Genomic DNA, 19139 nt, shown 5'->3' with positions numbered 1-19139 from the left:
ATTTCAAGTGATACACACACACACACACACACACACACAAGGAAAACATGAATTTGCTGAACCCTAGACTTTCATATAAGTAAGATCCTGCCCTGTGAATTAGTACATCTATCTTCTTTCCTTTGCCCTCCATTTCCTCTCTGACATTGACATTTGTGACCTAATGTACCTAATTTCTTCTATAATGAAGGTTATGTATCACTTGAATGAGAGAGAAAGCAAGAGAGCATGTGCTGTTTGTTCTGGTCTACACTGAACCAATTTTCATTACAAATTGCATACATTTTCTTAAGGAACATGTCAGCAAACTCTTGCACTTAGGCTCCTGTAAATTGTTCACCCTGTCTGATACATGATTTCTTAGGTTTCTAAAGCCATGTTCCTAAATTAGAGTTTCTACAGCTAAAATCTGTTCCCTATTTTGATGTAAAATAGAGGTGAGGGATTGTGGGTGTACAGTGCCTGCAGCTGGGCTGAAGCATCATAGAAGATAATGTGTGCACCAAAAGCACAGCCATTCTGCATTTGAGCTCTCATGTTAGAATGCTAAATTGCTAAGCAGGTTAAGCGTGATTTTATAAAATAAGTAATTAAATAGCTCCTCAGATATGCTTTATAGCATTCTCTGAATGAGACAAAAAGCTAAAATACACTTTCAAGAGGTCAGTATCATACTACAGAGGACAGGCTGTTTTTCATATGTAGAAATTCACAGATTTCAAAACATCTAGTGTTCCACTTACAGGGAGAATAGCTGTGGCACTTTTCTAAGTCACAGATAAAATAACAACAATCTTGGGATTTCAGCAAAAAGCACCACAGAGAGCTCAAGGTTAATTTTAGAAACTACTTTCAAGGAGGAGTGTCAATCAAGAAAAAACTGCTTTCCTGACTGGTGACTGAAACAGATATATCTATCTAGGAAACCATTTAGAGATATTTGTTAGTGACCTCTTGTGCAAAATGAAAGCTGTTCAAGTTTCAGTTTCTGCCAAAACTACTTCATTTTGTTACTTTGATACCTTCAGTTTCCCAGATAACTAACTCCCTTCAAAACAATGAGGTCACCTTTTAGAAACTTGGATAGATGTTCCCAATGTTCTGAGATACAGTTAAATACACTTAGAATGAATCAAGATTTCTGCTGAAAACAATGTATTCTTTCCTTTAATAGTAATCTATAGTACAAGAGCCCTGTTGTGCTGACCATTATTCAAACACATACATATATACTGAGAGACAGTCCCTACACTGAAGAGCTTAAAATCTAGAGACAAAGGTAGTCAGAAAAGTAGTGTTCAATATTGCGAAATCCAAGCATTCAAATGTTGTGATTCAGATCCCAAAGTCATGAAGTTGGCTTGAAAACCTTGGTTAAAAAAATAATAAATTGTGGGTTATTTTTATTTGTCTTCAGTTGTTGGAGCCTTTAATTTACACCCAAGTCACATGTTCAAGCTTTTTCCCTGCTACCATGAGGCCTGGAAACATACTTGAAAAGAAAAGAAAAGAAAAGAAAAGAAAAGAAAAGAAAAGAAAAGAAGCTGAGATTCGCATGACTCCAAGGAGTTGGGGCTTTAAGAAAGACTCCAAATATCATAAAAAGAAAAGGAGTACTTGTGGCACCTTAGAGACTAACCAGTTGATTTGAGCATAAGCTTTTGTGAGCTACAGCTCACTTCATCGGATGCATTCGATGAAGTGAGCTGTAGCTCACGAAAGCTTATGCTCAAACAAATTGGTTAGTCTCTAAGGTGCCACAAGTCCTCCTTTTCTTTTTGCGAATACAGACTAGCACGGTTGCTACTCTGAAACCTCCAAATATCATGAGACTCCTGATGAAATTTCAAGAGTGGGCAACACTGAGTGTTACTGCCCCCATTTTATGGAAGGGGAATGGAGGCACAGAGCGATTTGGATTCAGACTTTCAAGATTTTCAGGCCAGATTTTCAAGTGCTCAACATGTACAACTGGAGTCAGATTTTCAAAACAGATCAGTGCCCACTGGGGACCCAAATAAGACCCAGATTCCCAAGAGTGTTAAGCACCATCCAGTAGCAACCATTGTAGCACTTACAGACAGATTTTCAAAAGAGCTCAACATCTAACATGTTGACTACTTCTGAAAATGTACCTCTTTATTTTGGAAGCCTAAATGGGAGCTGAGGTCTTTGGAAAATCCAGACCCAGTTGTGGGTCCTGAGCATTTTTGATAATCTAACTCTATGGCCCAGACCCTCAGAAGGTATTTAGGTATCTAACTCCCACTGAATCAGTGGGAGTTAGATGTCTAAATACCTTTGAGGATATGGGCCTAAGTGACTTGGTCAAACTCACACAGGGAATCTGTGGTAGAATGGTGAACACAATTTCCCATTCCCGATTTAGCCACAAAATCATCCTTCTTTGTCCTTCCCCTTCTCTATACACTCCTCGAAGAGAACAAGTTGTATACATGTCTGGGGATATATTCTAGCAAAGAAAACAAATTACGCAACATGTAATGCAAAAGGAGAAGCAGCTCAATTTCTAGTGAGATGAAGAAAGAAAGAAAGAAAGAAAGAAAGAAAGACAAGGAAACAAGAAAGGGGAATTCAGGCTAAATGTAACGATAGAAAGAAAGTCCTTTTGACTTCAAGATATATGAGGCCCTTATTCTGCATGCAACTTACATTGTTAGTAATAGGAGTTGCATACTAAATTCTCCTCTCTGATCTTCAGTGCAGATTTCTTTTCCATTGTACTGGTTTTGTGGGCTTATACATGCATTATGTGAGTATGAAATATACAACAGAACTACAGGCAATGTAGATGTGAGAATTTTACCTTCATGGTGGAGTTCTAAAACAAAGCCAAGTAAATGGGTGTTGTGCAGAATTGCTATGCAGGCATTTAAGAAGAATGAATCCACATCAAGCCAGGGGCAAAATGACTTTCTATTTGGGTTCTTACACTGTGGTCATCACTGTTATATCTGAAGGCACCTGCACCACCACCAGGGCTTCAGCTGAAACAGGGTCTGGATCCTATTTATGTGGATCTGGTGGAGCACATCTCTGCAATAGGTTGAGGTGGAAAGTCCTCCTGCACCGCAGCTCCATAGCTGCTCACACCCTGCACAATGGAACTAAGCCAGCTCTGTTACATTCAGGGGCCTCCCACAGACCCTGCCTTTCACCCAAAGTTAATAAAAACTAGATTGTAACTCATTTCTCTTTCCCTGAGAAGTGACTACAGCGTGGACCTGATCCACTGCCCGTTGAAGTTAGTGGATATTGTCTTACTGGATCGGGGCCAGGTTGTGCTACCCTAAAAGGACTATTTGTGGGAGGAAATACTTGGCAGGATGTAGAGTTTGAGATTGTGCAGCTCAAAGCAGCTTATATTTCACTCAGGACAAAGTTGTGTCACAGTTTTTATATAACCTGTTTCTACTTATCCTCTGTAGCTTTATTTCTGTGCGAATGGTTTAAATGATCAGTATAACCCGAAAAGAGAAAACAAGATCAGATGGGTCACAAACTGAATTTCAGAGGTTGAATTTACAAAAACAACAAACTTCCAAAATCTCTTTGACATTGTAAAGACCTAAATAATATTAAATAAAATAAGTTTTGTTCTTTTCAAAGCTATGAAATCAATAAAAATTTGTTTTCACACTTACTAGAGAGGGAGATTTTCAAAAGGACCTAAGGAATTTAGGAGCATGAATCCTATTGAAAGATAATAGGAATGTGCTACTAAATCCTGAAAGTCTTTTGAAAATCTTCCACATACTTTTAAAATAGTGGATCTGCATTACATAGATTTTGTTCCAGCTAAATACGTAGGCTTCTACCTAACTTCTTTTAATATATAGTACACAAATATATATATATATATATGATAGCAAATTAAAAATACTGGTGCAGCAAAGCAGCTATAGCTAGATTGATTTAAGAGGGTAAAAAAAAAAACTCTAAATAAAAAAATATGCAAAATTTAGAAAAACTCAAGGCAGGAAAAAACAACTTTAAAAACAATCCAATTTTCACAGCACGTAGAAAAATAACATCTTGTAAGAAAGGTTTTTATAATGCGTAAGAGCACTGAACAGGCAAAGAGAGAACTGGGGAAAAAAAATCGATACGGAGTATCCTTTAAATAGTGTGCCCTTAATTTATTCAAATTTCCTACAAGTGTTTTTAATTAATTATTTATTGAATCTCTGTCTTGTTTATGAGAATCTTTTGGTTGAGCCGTACAGCAATACCACCAAATATGCTCAGATCTAATTCTCTCAGAATGAAATTCAGGACAATAACTGAGCAAAAGCTCAAGGCCTATGCATTTATTCTCATCTAAATCCTGTACAGAAAGGCTTGCACCATTTTTTTTTTAAAGAACCCATTTCAAAGCACACTGTAGAAAAAATATACTATGCTATAAAATAAAGTATGTTTTGAACTCCGATTTCAAATGCCTTTCAGATTTCAATTCAGTGAGCCAAGAGAAATGGACAAATCCCATGTTTTGCATACATGTTACTCGAAAGTCAGAGTTTTTCAGTGCCTGTGTATTTCTAGTTCCAGTTAAGTCAAAGTTAATGTTTCACAATGCTGTTGATGCTGATTGCTTTGAACTGTGTTTGGTCACAAAAATTGATTCACGTCTCAGGCACTGCAGGTGTCTTGAATAAAGAAGAATCTAGCCAGCAATGCATGTTCTTGCTTGGGTTTTGTTTAATTATACTGCCACTTGAGAACAATGCAGCACTTTCCAGACAGCTCTCATCAAAAATAAAAATAGAAATTAGTTTTTGAAAGATTCAAGCCTGCAAAGAATCAGTCTTAAAAGATTGAAACCATTGCTGAGAAATCAGAAACTTGTCAACATAAAATGAATCCCATTGATATTTATTCTACCAATGAGAATTGCATTTCCATTTTTTACTTTTTCCATTTTGAATTTGAAATCCTACTCCAAACTGTAATTGCATTTTTACTACAAACGTATGGCTGGTCTGGCCTTAGATCCCCATGGACCTTTGGTATTGGATTTCATTATTTCTCCCTTTCTCTCTTACGCCATAGGCATTGACAGTTGCCTCTCAAACAGGATATTCTCTGTGGGCCAGATTCTACTGTCAGGCACACTGGTGTGAATCCAAAGCAATTTCTGAGGAGTAACTCTGGATTTTCACTGATTTAGTTGATAGCAGATCCCATTCCTGTGTCACTGTGTTTATTTGCAAAGACTAATAGACCTCAATTAATATTAACAAAGTGCTGACTCTTTGTTTTCATGTTTTCCCTACTCACGTGTCTTGGAACCATATAACTAATGTGCTGATGTTTGAAGCAAAGGAAGTTGTGTGCCATGGTGGATTTCGTTGTTTTGGTTTGACTGCTATAATGGAAACATAATTGTTCTAGTTTTCCTTTCAGGGTTTGCCAGGGCTATTGATCTGACATCTAAGAGTCCTCCTTCCCTTTCATAGTTGTTAAAAAGTGCGTTTCTCATCCTTCCCTCACCAGTCAACCAATATAACAAGAACAAAAAGCCCAGTGTCATGATTCTGTTGCTCATAGTTCAAATTACCATGCTAATGTTTCATATGCGTGCAGCAATCATGACATTTCTCAACTATTTATAAATTGTGACTTTGCATCTGGCAGGCCTGCTATTGTGCAGAAAATAATTATTTCTGCCTACTGTATATGATGCTACTCTTTCATTTCTGGTGTGATCCCAGTTCTCACAAGGGCCTTGGCTCCTGCTATTAGACATGAAGGTTGCTAGTTTTCATTAAAGAATTAGGCAAATGATTGACTGTTTGTCACCTTTTGTTGAGAAAGCTGGCTTGTTGCTACCATCAAGTGACAAAGCATCATGAAACAGTTACAAAACAGATTTTTGATGAGAAAATAAATGCTTAAATTTGTTCTAGGAACTTCTCGTTGAGGTTATAGGGTTCAGACTCATACACAACATCACTGGGTTGCAAGTCTATCATTTGAAAGGGGCATGTTGGGCAACAATGCAGCCCTTCAGATCAAAAACCATTTCCACTTCAAAGATGCACCTGGAAAATGTTTTCCCCAGTTATAACCCTTGATATTTAGAGAACCTAGTAAAAGTTGCCCTATACACAAGGACAGTCCATGCAGTGTGCCTGTTTGCCATAGTAGGAAACCAATATCATAACAATTAAAACAATAAAAATAGCACCGACAATGTGCTCACAATAATAAGACACTCCTTGTGCTAGAATGCTTACCATTTAAAACAGAGACACAAAGAAGACAGGACAACTTGGAAAGTCCAGATGTGCAGACAATTTAGAGCTGCTGAGTTCTTCTTTGGTCTCTTCCCCTCATAATGAATGTCTTGGGTCAATTTACAACCAGTGAAGGCTCATGGAAGCGCAGTTAAAAGATATGTCAGTGTAACCAGGGTCTGATCTAGGCCATGTTCCTATAAGGGTATGCCGTATGTAGGGTTACCGGATAGCAACTGTGAAAAAACGGGACAGGGGGTGCGGCGTAATAGGCGCCCGTATAAGAAAAAGTCCCCAAAAATGGGACTGTCCCTTTAAAAACGGGACATTTGGTCACCCTACCCATATGTATCTTTTTACTAGGGCAGGACATGAGTTTATAACATACATCTATGTTGTTCATTGCCAAAACATGTCACACAGTATTGTCTCCTATCTGACCAAAAACCTGTAATACAATAGAATATTGCCAAGTTCCAGCTCAAGTCTTCAAATATCAAGATGCAAGCCCCCAGGAAAATCACAGAATAGGGTTAAAAAGCAGGAGACATTTTTAAAATAATAAATGTGAGGTTCTGGGTTTTGAGCCTTAAGGGTTCCCATTTTTAAATTTTCCTCCTCACGAACTGTAGGGCTAGAAACATTCTGTTTTTGTTTTGTTTTTAAATAAAAGCCAAGATTCTCTCGTATTCACATGAATAGTAGCAGCTAGGGCTTTAAGAAAAACAGCAAATATCAGCAGACTCACTGTAAAGTCTTGAGAGTTGGCAACACTGGTAATAAACTGATCCATTCAAAATAAAATGCACAGCATTAAAGAGTTTAAACAAGATAATATTCAAATGCACTCAGCCAAGTAGGGAAGACTGAAATTCACTCATTCTGTCCTATATTTCAGATGTAGCCCTAGGCAGAATAACTGCAAGCTAGTATCACCCCAGGCCATGACAGCGCCAAAGTAAACTAAACTAATTTTTATGGCATTATCTTCTTGTGGGTTTTCAGAGGAACATTCCTTCTTGATTTCTCATCAGATGTGAACAGGAGTGCAGGGACTGAAATATCTTCTTATCCACTAGAGGGAGGTACCTCCATATTAGGATAGAGCATAAAGGCACAAAGGCCCTTCAAAAAAAGAAAGTCCTGCATGCATATGAATTGCAAAGTAACATGTTGCATATTACCTATCAAAAATAATAACCTGTTGGTTCATTTAATGCTCATAGTAAAAATGACACATTATGTCACAAATTAATTTTTAAATTGAATGGCAGCAGAACTCATCTTACTACAAAGTTCATTGTTGTTTAATTAGAGTGCTACTTTACTGCTTAATAGACCCACAAGAAATTGTTCTAGAAGAATAATTAAAGAGAATAAAGGTTAGATTCAGATTTCTGGCAAAGCTGTATTGCCTTTACCTCCCTTAAAACACGAATTCCATTAACCTTTCTTGAAACATGTTAAATTGCTTTCAGTTAACTGTCATTCTAATTAAAAATGAGTCATAAAAAGGAGTTACTTATTTAATGCCATATCTATGCCTGCACACACACACTTCTGATTTTGCATTCTTCTTCTACACATACACTAATCACAAAGGACAATAATGTCAAAAAATAGATGCTAATCTCTTGAAACACTTAAGTACAGGCTTAACCTTTAAATATATCAATAATTCCATAGACTTCTACAGAACTACTCAAATACTTAACTTTATACATGTGCTTAAGTTAATTGTATAGGGGACTGAATCTTTAATTCACACAAAATTATAGGGACTTAAGTATGGCAGGACTGAATAGACATGTCACTGTTTGGGCAGAGGCACTGGATTTTTAGTTTAACTCTCTTATTAGATTCATGCTGGGTTTACTATTTTTTTAGTACGTTTTGTAAATTTAAGGATAAAAATAGTAGTGATATGCCTTTAAAAGCTCTTTATTGGGAAAACAAAACAAAACAAAATCTTACTAACTCAACTGTGCTTTGACTATAGAACACTTGCACAGTGGCTTCCTACTCTAGGCATGTGATTCAGAATTTGATTTCATATTTCACTGAAACCCTCTTGTCCCAATGTTTCAAGCTGTTGTAACCAAAAAACATTTTCTAAAAAAGAACTTAATGGGAAACTTGGGTATAAAACTGAACTCTTCAATATTTTGAAAAGACTTGCATTTAAGCAATATTCCAGACATCAGATCCAAAAAAACCCTTATATAGTGCAATTTAAATATATCATAAATTAAAGGACCTTCTTAAGTTTTGTTAAAGAATAATCACCAGAAAGAAAAGAAACAAATATGTTTGTGACAAGGGGTTAACTGCAATGATTCTGTTTCACAGCTGTGTTCTAGCCCTTACTGCCCATATCTCAGCTGGCTTAATCTGCTGATCCTGCTGAATTGCTGAAGGCTTAAATATCCTGGATGGCATTTGAACTTCTTAAGCACATGTTCTGGAAATCTTCCTACTGGCTGCTTTTATCACCCAGAACACTCTAATCTATTCCCAGTGAAAGATTATTTTTTTAATGTATCACAATTCTTCCATTGACAGGGGCAGGGTTTGCCTCTTACAAGAGAAGCCAGGGGTTCTACTCCCTCATCTGTGTTTCCCCTGAGATCTGTACATGTCTCATAGGAGCTACAGGAAGCAAGGAGTATGATGTCTGTTGCCTCTGCTCTGTTACATTGCCCAAGTGGCTTCTGCTGGTCCCTGGAGAGCACGGGATCCACAGAAGCCACGTTTCCCATAGCTCCCAAGACTGTGGCTGTCCCAAGAGGGGTAGCACAGCATGGAGGGGAAAGCAGCACCTGTGCTCTTTTCACAAATATATTTGGCTGAGATAATCTCTCTCCTGGAAAACTGACCATCACAGCTCTGTGGAACACAAACACCAGAGGAAAGGGTTATAAAATGTGGATGGGGTGGGAAGGGAGCATGCTGGCACGATAAAGGTTCCCCTTCAGTGGGTTCACAGGTGGAAGCATTGGGGACTTTAGTTATTTATGAATAGAAAATTCCTTCCAAACACAACAAAAGCAGAGCTGCCGAAATAAGGTTGTTTAAAGCTGATTTTATCTGGCTGCCTTGTAGAACTGGTCAAAAATGTCAAAACCCTGCCAATTTTTAAGTTGGTTTTAGTTTTTTTAAAAGAGAAAATGTGTTTTCAACTAAATATTTTAAAAAAATATCCATGTTCATTGACAGCTTTTAGATTTTAATTAAAAAACAAAAATGTTCCATTTGGGGCATTTAAAAAAAATCCAGACAAACCCTCCCCTCAATTTTGAAGAAAGATAATGTCCGAACCAGCTCCACTGCCTTGCCTGCAGCTTTCAGATAGCATAGGTGCTTTTGCCAGAGTCTAAACAATGGCCATTCTGCTTTACCCTGTATGTCCTCGATTATTCACAGAGAACGGCTGAATAAACGACTTGCACATTCCTTGAATGCTGTTTTATTAGTTCTAAGGTGCAGGTTCTGTGCTGGGCAGAAGCTGAAATAGGTGATACTCACCTAATATAAAAAAAATGTTGCAGAGGAGTTCGGAGCTGCAGAACAGTGACTGAATGGAGTGAATGGAGCTATGTAGTGCAGCAGCTAGAGTTTAAAGTCATAGCTTTCGGCTGAAAAGTAGAGGATTTTGACCTAGTGCATCAGCCCCCAAAGCCTGAAACCTGTAATTAACTTTGACTAAAATGCAGCAGGCTAATGGATTTCCTATGGATTTCATTTAATTTAAAACTATAATGAATCTGAAAAGCTCCCTGTCCTAACAGCAGGTTGTGGTAACACAGCACAAAAGATCATAAGGATTAGGTGGGTGTACTTTTAAAACATAGCAGAATCTTGCTGGAAGGAAACATTTCTTTGTAAGAATACAATGGGGATGGCGAAAATAATGGTGGAGGACATCTAAGAGTGTGAGAACAATATTTTAAACTGAAGAGACCAGAAAGGGTGCATTCCAGCCTGGGCATATACAGGCCTAGTCCTTGTTTATCCTATTTAGCAAACCACTTTCACTCTACTTCAGACGTAGAAGCAGGTTACCCAGTGCAACAGTGGGCTAAGTGATGCTGTGAGCTCTCAGGACTTGCTCACATCTTGCTTGCTAGCCCCTGTCTTTCCTTTGCAGTGGCCGCACAGTGGTGTAACTGACATACAGGATTATGCCAAAATTTCCAGAAGTATTCACTAATTTAGGGAGCCTCTGTGTTTGGGTGTGTAAACTGGGATACCAAGACATTCCAATGGGCCCACAAAGTCAGAATATGTAGGACTGAATGACCTGCACAGGATGTTCTACATTCCGGTGTACTTAGATTCAGGTGACGTAAGCTCAAATCTTGCTCCTAACGTTCAAACCGTGTGGCCGCCTAACTCCGAGCCTCAGTTTCCCCATCTTTAAAATACAAATAATACTAGTATAGTATTTGCCTGCAGATGTCTCAGGATCTGGTTAAATAGTGTTTGAAAAGATCTATTAAATACGAAGTATTCAGAGATTCCAAGGCCAGGAGGGACCATTGTGATCATCTAGATCAGTGGTGGGCAACCTGCGGCCCACGGGCTGCATGCGGCCGGTCAGGGTAATGCACTTGCGGGCCATGAGACAGTTTGTTTACATTGATCGTCCACAGGCATAGAGACAGTTTGTTTACACTTCCCACAGGTCCCAGTGGCCACAGTTCGCCGTTCCTGGCCAATGGGAGCTGTGGGAAGTGGCGCAGGCCACAGGGATGGTCAATGGAAAATATGGCTTTAAAGATGGAGTGATGGAGAGGGAGAATCCATCACAACCCTTGGTAAATTGTTCCAACAATTAGTTATTCTCACATTTAAGAATCTATGCCTCATTTCTAGTCTGAATTTGTCAGTTCCAGCCATTGGATCGTATTATACCTTCCTATGCTAGATTGAAGAGCCCATTATTAAATATATGTTCCCCAAGTAGGTACTCAGACTGTAATCTGAGTACCTGCTTAACCTTCTCTTTGTTAAACTAAATAGATTGAGGTTTTTGAGGCCAGTTTTCTAATCATTTAATCATTCTCATGGCACTTCTCTGAACCCTCTCCCATTTATCAACATTCATGAATTATGGGCACACAGTATTCCAGTGGTGGTTACACCAGTGCCAAATATTGAGGTCAAATAACCACTCTACTCCTATTAAAGATTTCCCTTTTTATGCATCCCAGGATCACATTAGCTTGTCTGGTCACAGAGTTGCACTGGGAACTCATGTTCAGCTGCTTACTCATCATGACCTCCCAAATCTTTTTCAGAGTCACTGCTTTCCACCATAAAGTCCTACATCCTGGAACTATGGCTCACATTCTTCGTTTCTAGATGTATATATTTAACTGAATTTAAAATGCATATATTTTGCTTGCATCCAGTTTACCAACTGATCCAGATTGCTGTGTATCAGTGACCTGTCCTCTTCATTATTACCACTCCCCCAATTTTTTGTGTCATCTGCAAACTTTATCACCGATGATTGTATGTTTTCTTCCAGGTTATTAATAAAGATGTTAAATAGCATAGGGCCAAGAACCAATCCCTGTGGAATCCCGCTGGAAACACATCTATTCGATGAGAATTCCCTGTTTACAGTTATGTTTTGAGACGTATCAGTTAGCCTGTTTTTAATCCATTTAATGTGGGCCATGTTAATTTTATATCATTCTAGTTTTTTTTAAATCAAAATGTCATGTGGTACTAAGTCAAAGTCTAAGTATATTACATCAACACTATTACCTTTATCAACCAAACTTGTCATCTCATTAAAAAAATATATCAAGTTAGTTTGACAGGATCCATTTTCTATAAACCCATGCTGATTGGCATTAATTACATTACCCTCCTTTAATTCTTTAAGAATTAAGATCAGTATTATTACAGCCAGTCAATGGTAGAGATGAAATATGTTCTCAGGAGTTCCTAGTTTCCATTACTTTAGGGCTCAGTCCTGCAAAGTGCTGAACACAGTGGCTCTATTCCAGCAGGTGACTGGTCGGGCAATAGGACTACTTGTGCTTAAAGTTAAGCACGTACTTAAGTGCTTTGCTGGATCAGGGCAAAAGTGCTCAGCCCCTTTAAGTGAGCCCTTAAATCGCTGCCTAGGGGCTGCTAGAGCCATGTTAAAGACTGACACTTAAAAGCTAATGTAGGGGATTTTCAAACATTTATATTTTCTACCAAAATATTCTTAGACTATTCAAAGCACATTCTTCTCTTTATGGGTTGTGCACATGTAACATTTTAACTGTAAAGGGGTGAGCCATTTTTGAGTAGCCTACTACTGCTCTGTGCCCATCCACTTCCCCCAAACAATGAGAACAATTTCTTACATTGGGAGAATGAGTTCTTCTCCCTTGTCTCGTGACTCAGAAACAGCAAAAAGGATTTTATTCAAACTTTCAAAAAATCCCTTGACATTTTTTTTCTACATAGGAAATCTCTCTTATGCAGGAAGTATTCCCCAGCGGCTATTTCCACCCTACTAGCCCATTGTAAAGGAGCTGCAATCCGATGGATAACCAGACCCCTTATCTCCTGTTTCCAATCTGGCACACTGTTCACTGTCCTGCTCTTAGCAGTACAAAACTGAAAATTTAAATGCAAGGACACAAATACCCTTTTAATGTTTTTCTTGAACTTACGTACACCTCCTCTTCAAGGGATTGACTTTCCTGTGACTGTGCCAGACTCACAGATGAAGGATCAGAAGTTTACAGGCTGCTACTGTGACTTTAACTTCCCTGCAATCTCATTTTCAGAACCATATAGTCCCAAGATGATTTAAAAATATTTACAGTGAAGATAGCAAGCCAAATCCTTCTTTAGAATCATTCCAGTTCTCTGTACACTGAGATTGTTCAACTTCAGGCATTTTTATATCATGCTTGGAACTTGTTTGTCATTTCCCTTCCATCATTTTTTCCTCTTATTTTTTAGAGCAATGATAAACGTATACAATGCATTTTTTTAAAAAAAATTTGTCTTGCTATAAGTAAAATTACTTCCAAAGTATTAAGCACATTTATTCTTCCAAATGGTTCTGAATTCAAATAGACTAGCTATGAATAATTTCTGAGGCCCATGTAATATTTATGGAAGAAATCTGAAACCCTATATCATGTTTGCAAAAGCAAATCACAGAGAGCAGAGATTAGTTAGCCACTGAACCCCAATAGGCTAATATTTCTGTTTGCAGATTATGTGTCACCAAGCACAGGCCTGGCATGAAAGCCAGTGGCAGCAAGACTGAGTTCACCAGGCTGCCACTGTTGGGCCTTCATTTACTATGGTGTCGGGGGCCATACAAGTACCTTAGATAAGTCCGCCTGATGCTGAGCTTGAGGGCATGGGTAGCTGATGGAGCCTGGGGCAACTTGATGGCATGGTAAGACTATTAGCACCCAAATGTAAGTGACCCACTGTACTACAGTAGGTGTACCGCTGTAATGCGTATGCAGAGTGATCTACACTTCTAGGAGTCCCATACATTCACCTAACCAGCCACAACGCCATCTGAGAGTAACATGAGTCAGAAGCAGATTATACAGAGTTAAAAGAACTTAAATACACGCTTGTTGTGCTATTTCTAAAAGGAGTTTCAATTACAAAATTCCATCCAAGTCAATGGAATGTTAGATGATAATCATTGCATAGGCATCAGGCCCTGCACACCACTTAAAACCTGTGGAGGGGTGTCCAGAGATGACTGCAGGCAGAGACAGAGGTAGGCTCCACACAGGTTGTGAACAGACTAGCAAAAGGAGAATTTGGGGGCAAGCTGCAGGAGGTGTGCAGAAGACCTAAGACTACATTGATTCTGTGGCCCCAAATCCCCATATCGGTGATGCCTAGGAGACCCTATTCTGCTCCCTCACACAGTGGGGTGTATTCCATCTTAGTAGTGGGATGGGTATACTCTGATTACTCTGGCTCTGGATAGGGAGCCGTGAAATGTCACCTGAATAATACTGTTATTAAAGGTTTCAGAGTAGCAGCTGTGTTAGTCTGTATCCGCAAAAAGAAAAGGAGAACTTGTGGCACCTAAGAATGCATCTGATGAAGTGAGCTGTAGATCATGAAAGCTTATGCTCAAATAAATTTGTTAGTCTCTAGGTGCCACAAGTCCTCCTTTTCTTTTTACTGTTATTAAAGTGGATAAAACCTGGACTGAAAAAAAATAATAAAAACAGGAAAGCAGAAGAATGTCATCATGAAAGAGCTCAACTCAAATGGGTATGGTTTGGAATCAGAAGGTTGGGGCATCCGATAGATGTAAAGTGTTGTTGTGGTAGAAGAGAAACTGAAGAGATGCGGGAAGAAGAGAACATACCACTTCCACAAGGTTGATTTAAAGCTAAGGGCAATGCAGACAAAAACAGGACATGAGAATCGGGGACCGTGAAATGCGAGACACGACCAGTGACAAGAAAAGAGGGAGAGGATTGCTGACATGAGCCTGAATGACAAATGAAAATGACACTACCTGACAAGGGGAGTGAATGAAGTCTTATTGACTTCATGATTACTAGTAGGGGAAAAAATCCCTCCTCAGTATTTATAAGCAGTTTTGACAAGATGAATTTTAGTACACTAAATAATCCTCTCCTGATGAGAAAAGAGCAATAAACTGGCCTTTTCTTCCTCTGGAAAAGGAAGCCACAATCCCAGTCCCTGACCTGCATGAGTATAAGGCTTTCAGACACAGTGTCACCAGGGGGTATATATAGGTGGGAATATAACTCATCTCCTCTCTTGCACTGGCTAGCAAACCACAGTGAGGGGTAGGGAAGGAATGAGGGAAGAGGAAGGATGGATCAGTGGTTATAATGCCAGCCAAAGATCCAGATTCAATTCCCTACCCTCCCTTTCTGTGTGACCATGGAGAAGTCACTTAGCTTCAGTTTCCCACCTGTAAAATGTGGATAATCATATTTACCTACTGCCAGGGCAGTTGTGAAGCTAAATACATTAATGATTGTGAGGCAATCATATACTATTGTTATGGGGGGCCATACAGGTATCTTTGGTAGATAATATACATTGGACTCTTTCCGTGGCTTTAGCAGAAGACACTGCATGTGCTGTCCATCAGTGCCCGAGGCTGTCGACACTAGAGAGCCTATAATGCCACTCTGTGCCAATGGGAGAGAGTATTCATCCACAGTATGCATCCGATGAAGTGAGCTATAGCTCACGAAAGCTTATGCTCAAATAAATTGGTTAGTCTCTAAGGTGCCACAAGTACTCCTTTTCTTCCTGTCAACATAATTAACCCACCTAAAACAGGGTTTGTTTTTTGAAGTGCTTGGGAAATCTCAGCCAGTTTACAAAGGCTAATGTGTGTCCTCTGCATGTCGAGGGCGGGGCAGACTGGGTAATAAACTTACACTGGTCAGGCTTCAGTATTCAAAGCATGGTAATGAACGCTTGAATGATGTTAGAGAGATTTTTTCTTTCCTTGCCATTTATAAACAGTTTCAAAATGGTTTAATACAAGAAAATTGCTCTTGCCAGTAGCCATCTTGCCTACCTTAATGGAGAATCTGTTTATATTGGAATGCTTCTCTCTCTCTCTCTCCCCACCCGCCCCTTTTTGGTGTTTTTTTTAATCTGCAAAAAATCCTCTTTTCAATGACAGATAGTAAATGCTGCCAAAAAAGATGCTAGCCTGGCCCATTACCTTTTCACATATCCTTACTGCATTTTAAATGGGCAGATAAATCTTTTAGCACAATGCAGCCAGACATTCACACATCTGTTGTGCCTTGATGTAAATAGGGTATCCCATCAACACTTGCTTTTTTCCTAGCCCTTTCCTCTTCTGTTTTGTATCTCTTTTTTCATTTTCATTTTCTTCCTTTTTTCCTTCTTTTCCCTTTCTGTCCTCCTGCGTTATCCTTATTCCCTTCACTCTTTTTTTACGTATAGGAACAAAAATACTCGTAGTATCGGTCATTTTCTTAATTTTAAACTTGCAAGTGGTGTTGGGCTTGATCCAACTGCAATCAAATAATGGGCTATTGGTCAGCTGCATTTTTCACAATGCAGAAAATGTTGTGACTCAGAAGGAGAGAGTGTTCGTTGGAAGATAAAGATCCATGATAGGATTTTCAAAAGTGTTCTGAGTTGGCCTAGCTCTGTTCCCATTAATGTTACTGGGAGTTTTACCATTGAAAGTTGAGCTCTTTGGAAAATGCCACTCTGGCTATATCAGAAATTCAACAGGACTGTTTTATCCTGACTAGGACACTGAAACTTGAAACGATTGATTTGATGCCTCCATTCCAGGGTTGTTAAATAGATAAAATAGAATGTCCTTGCATCTTCACCCCAAATTCAAACTAAATCATTTTGGTTAACTCCTATTTTTTTATTTTTGATTTTTATGGTCCTTTGAACATTCTTCATTTCCATTTGGAACCATAAGCAAAAATAGTGTAGCATTTCTAGCCTACCTGGAAGTATTAAGTACAAGAGCTTTCCAGGGAAAGCATGTTCTTACAAAATTTCCAGACCAGCTTTTACAGACAAAACCAAGTCAAGTTATGTGAATTTTTGAGTGCTTATCCCAACCAAATCTAACTCTATACCTTTTGAGGTCCTTTCCTAGGAACTTTTGCCCCATATCGCCTAGAATATTGTCACATGGAGGAAGCACTATATCATGGAATGCATCTATTAGCTAAATAAGGACAATTTCTCCAGTCAATTGGGCTCTAGCATGAAGGTATCTGAGCACAATCGTCTGAGAAAAATGAAGCATTAATGCTCTTAATTAAAACCTGGATGTATAAAACTTTGTGGGAGGAAAGACTAACCATTTTAACTAGCTATTTTGAAGGGTTACTCTGCTTTGGGCTTCTGAGACAGAAAGAACTTGAATCTCTTATCAATGACCTCACAGAGCCTTTAGCAGCCATTTTAAGAGAAAACTGTTTTCTTCACAGTAAATCCTGTCAAACATTTCCATACGTGAGTAACTTTCCTCGTCTGAGTAGCTGCATTGGCTGTAGTGGGACTAAAAGGTACTCCCTTAAGTGTGTGTTTGCAGGTTCAGGTCACAAAAATTGTATAGGGAGACAGTCTAAGGAGGATGATTTTTTTTTTAAAATCAGCTTTAAAAAAAATCAGGGACTTTTGCTTTTACAATTCATAAAACTGTTCTTCTGATATCAAGACAAATGAAGGGGAGCCATTTTAAACAGGAGTACAGAACTCTGGTCTCTATATCAAATTTATATAATGCATAAGCTAAATCAAGCTAAAAAAGAGTTGTGATGCATTTTATTCACACTGATAGAAAGTGCACTGAAAAAGAAATAGAAACAGAAGTAGTGAAGGGAAAGTCTTAATAATCAGTTAAAATTCCAGAGTGAAAGCCTGACTCCATTTAAGTTAATGGGAGTTTTGACATTAACTTCAATGAGCCAACATTTTATCCTTAAATCATGAGATTTGAAATACGTAGACTCACTAGATCCTCACAGGGTGAACTCAGCTTTTTATCCTTGCAAGGATGATAGATTGAATACTATGTAGTTTACTGTAAGTGATACCATCTGATGAGATCTTAAAAGCCAAGCAAGGACCCATCTGCTCTGTATGGGCATTAAATATCCCATAATGATTTTCATAATCTGGAGACGGTGGTTAAAATTCACCCCTCACACCCTCCACTTTTGTGCATGGTGCCATTTTTCTTGTTGCTCCCCTCCATTCAGAAGTGCCTTTTACTAGTGCTGTGTGTAGTTTAGGAAGAAAATTATTGCATTACAATAGTGCAACATTATTCTTAGTGTTATTGTTAGGTCTGTTTTCTTGTCCTGGCCATGATTTCTGTGACATAAACAATGACTTTTAGGATTCATTATTAAAAAACGTATGGCAGAATTTCTGGAAGTACTTAGCAATGACCTAATTCTGGTAAATGGTAAGACTCTCATTGACAATGGCAGCAACATTAGATCAGCAATGAACACTTGAGAAAATCTTTCCCCTGCTTTGTCAGCCCATCCCATCCCTTTCTCCTCCAGGGACTTTAACAAATATTGTTCTATACAGAAGACTTACGGGGTGAGGTTTTACATAGTTTAAAAGTGTCAAATATAATTCAATGGTTTAAAATAATTTTTATTTATAAAATGAAGAATATTTGACTTTTGTTGAGAGAAACTCAGACAGTTACAGTTGATCTATCACTGGCATTTGAGCCCAGAGTCTCTCACTGTTTGCCTAAGAGAATCAATGTAGATATGGAATAGAAGAGGCAACAGACATTTTGAATTTTGTGAGAATCAGCCCAGAGCATTTATGAGGAAGAGCAGCATTTCATCTCAGTTCTTTGGGATCCGAGGGGAATGAGAGGAGCCATGTGAGTGTGGTTCTGCTTGTAAGGAAGAACATGTAAAAATGGACCACCTTACTCAACAGATCTGCTGCTTATTCTGAAACTTGCCATTAATTGAAGTAGTATGCCATCACTTTCCCTTACTATGATGTTTACACTTATTTTTGTGATATAGCCATGATTTCCCCATGCTAAATGACCAACCAGTGTTATTTCTATTAAATTCCTTTCCTGATTTCTAGTAGGATGTAATGTAAAAAAATAAAAATAATAATAAAAAAAAAAGTTCTGTAAGTAGAATGGCTGCAGGATTGGGCCTAAAACCATCTGTAGGGGAAACAGACACAGTGCATAGCAAATGTAGGCACCAGTCTCAGAAACATGTGACTAACTTTACTTAGATAAATAGTACAATTGATTCCATTGAGACTACACTAGTAAGATGTGTAAAGTTACATTCAAAAAGTGGTTGCAGGATTAGGGCCCAACTGGTT

Source organism: Lepidochelys olivacea, assembly GCF_965140295.1.
Source record: "Lepidochelys olivacea isolate rLepOli2 genome assembly, chromosome: 3".
Taxonomy (NCBI): domain Eukaryota; kingdom Metazoa; phylum Chordata; order Testudines; family Cheloniidae; genus Lepidochelys; species Lepidochelys olivacea.
The sequence above is the reverse complement of the archived record's forward strand: the minus strand, read 5'-3'. Positions refer to the sequence as shown.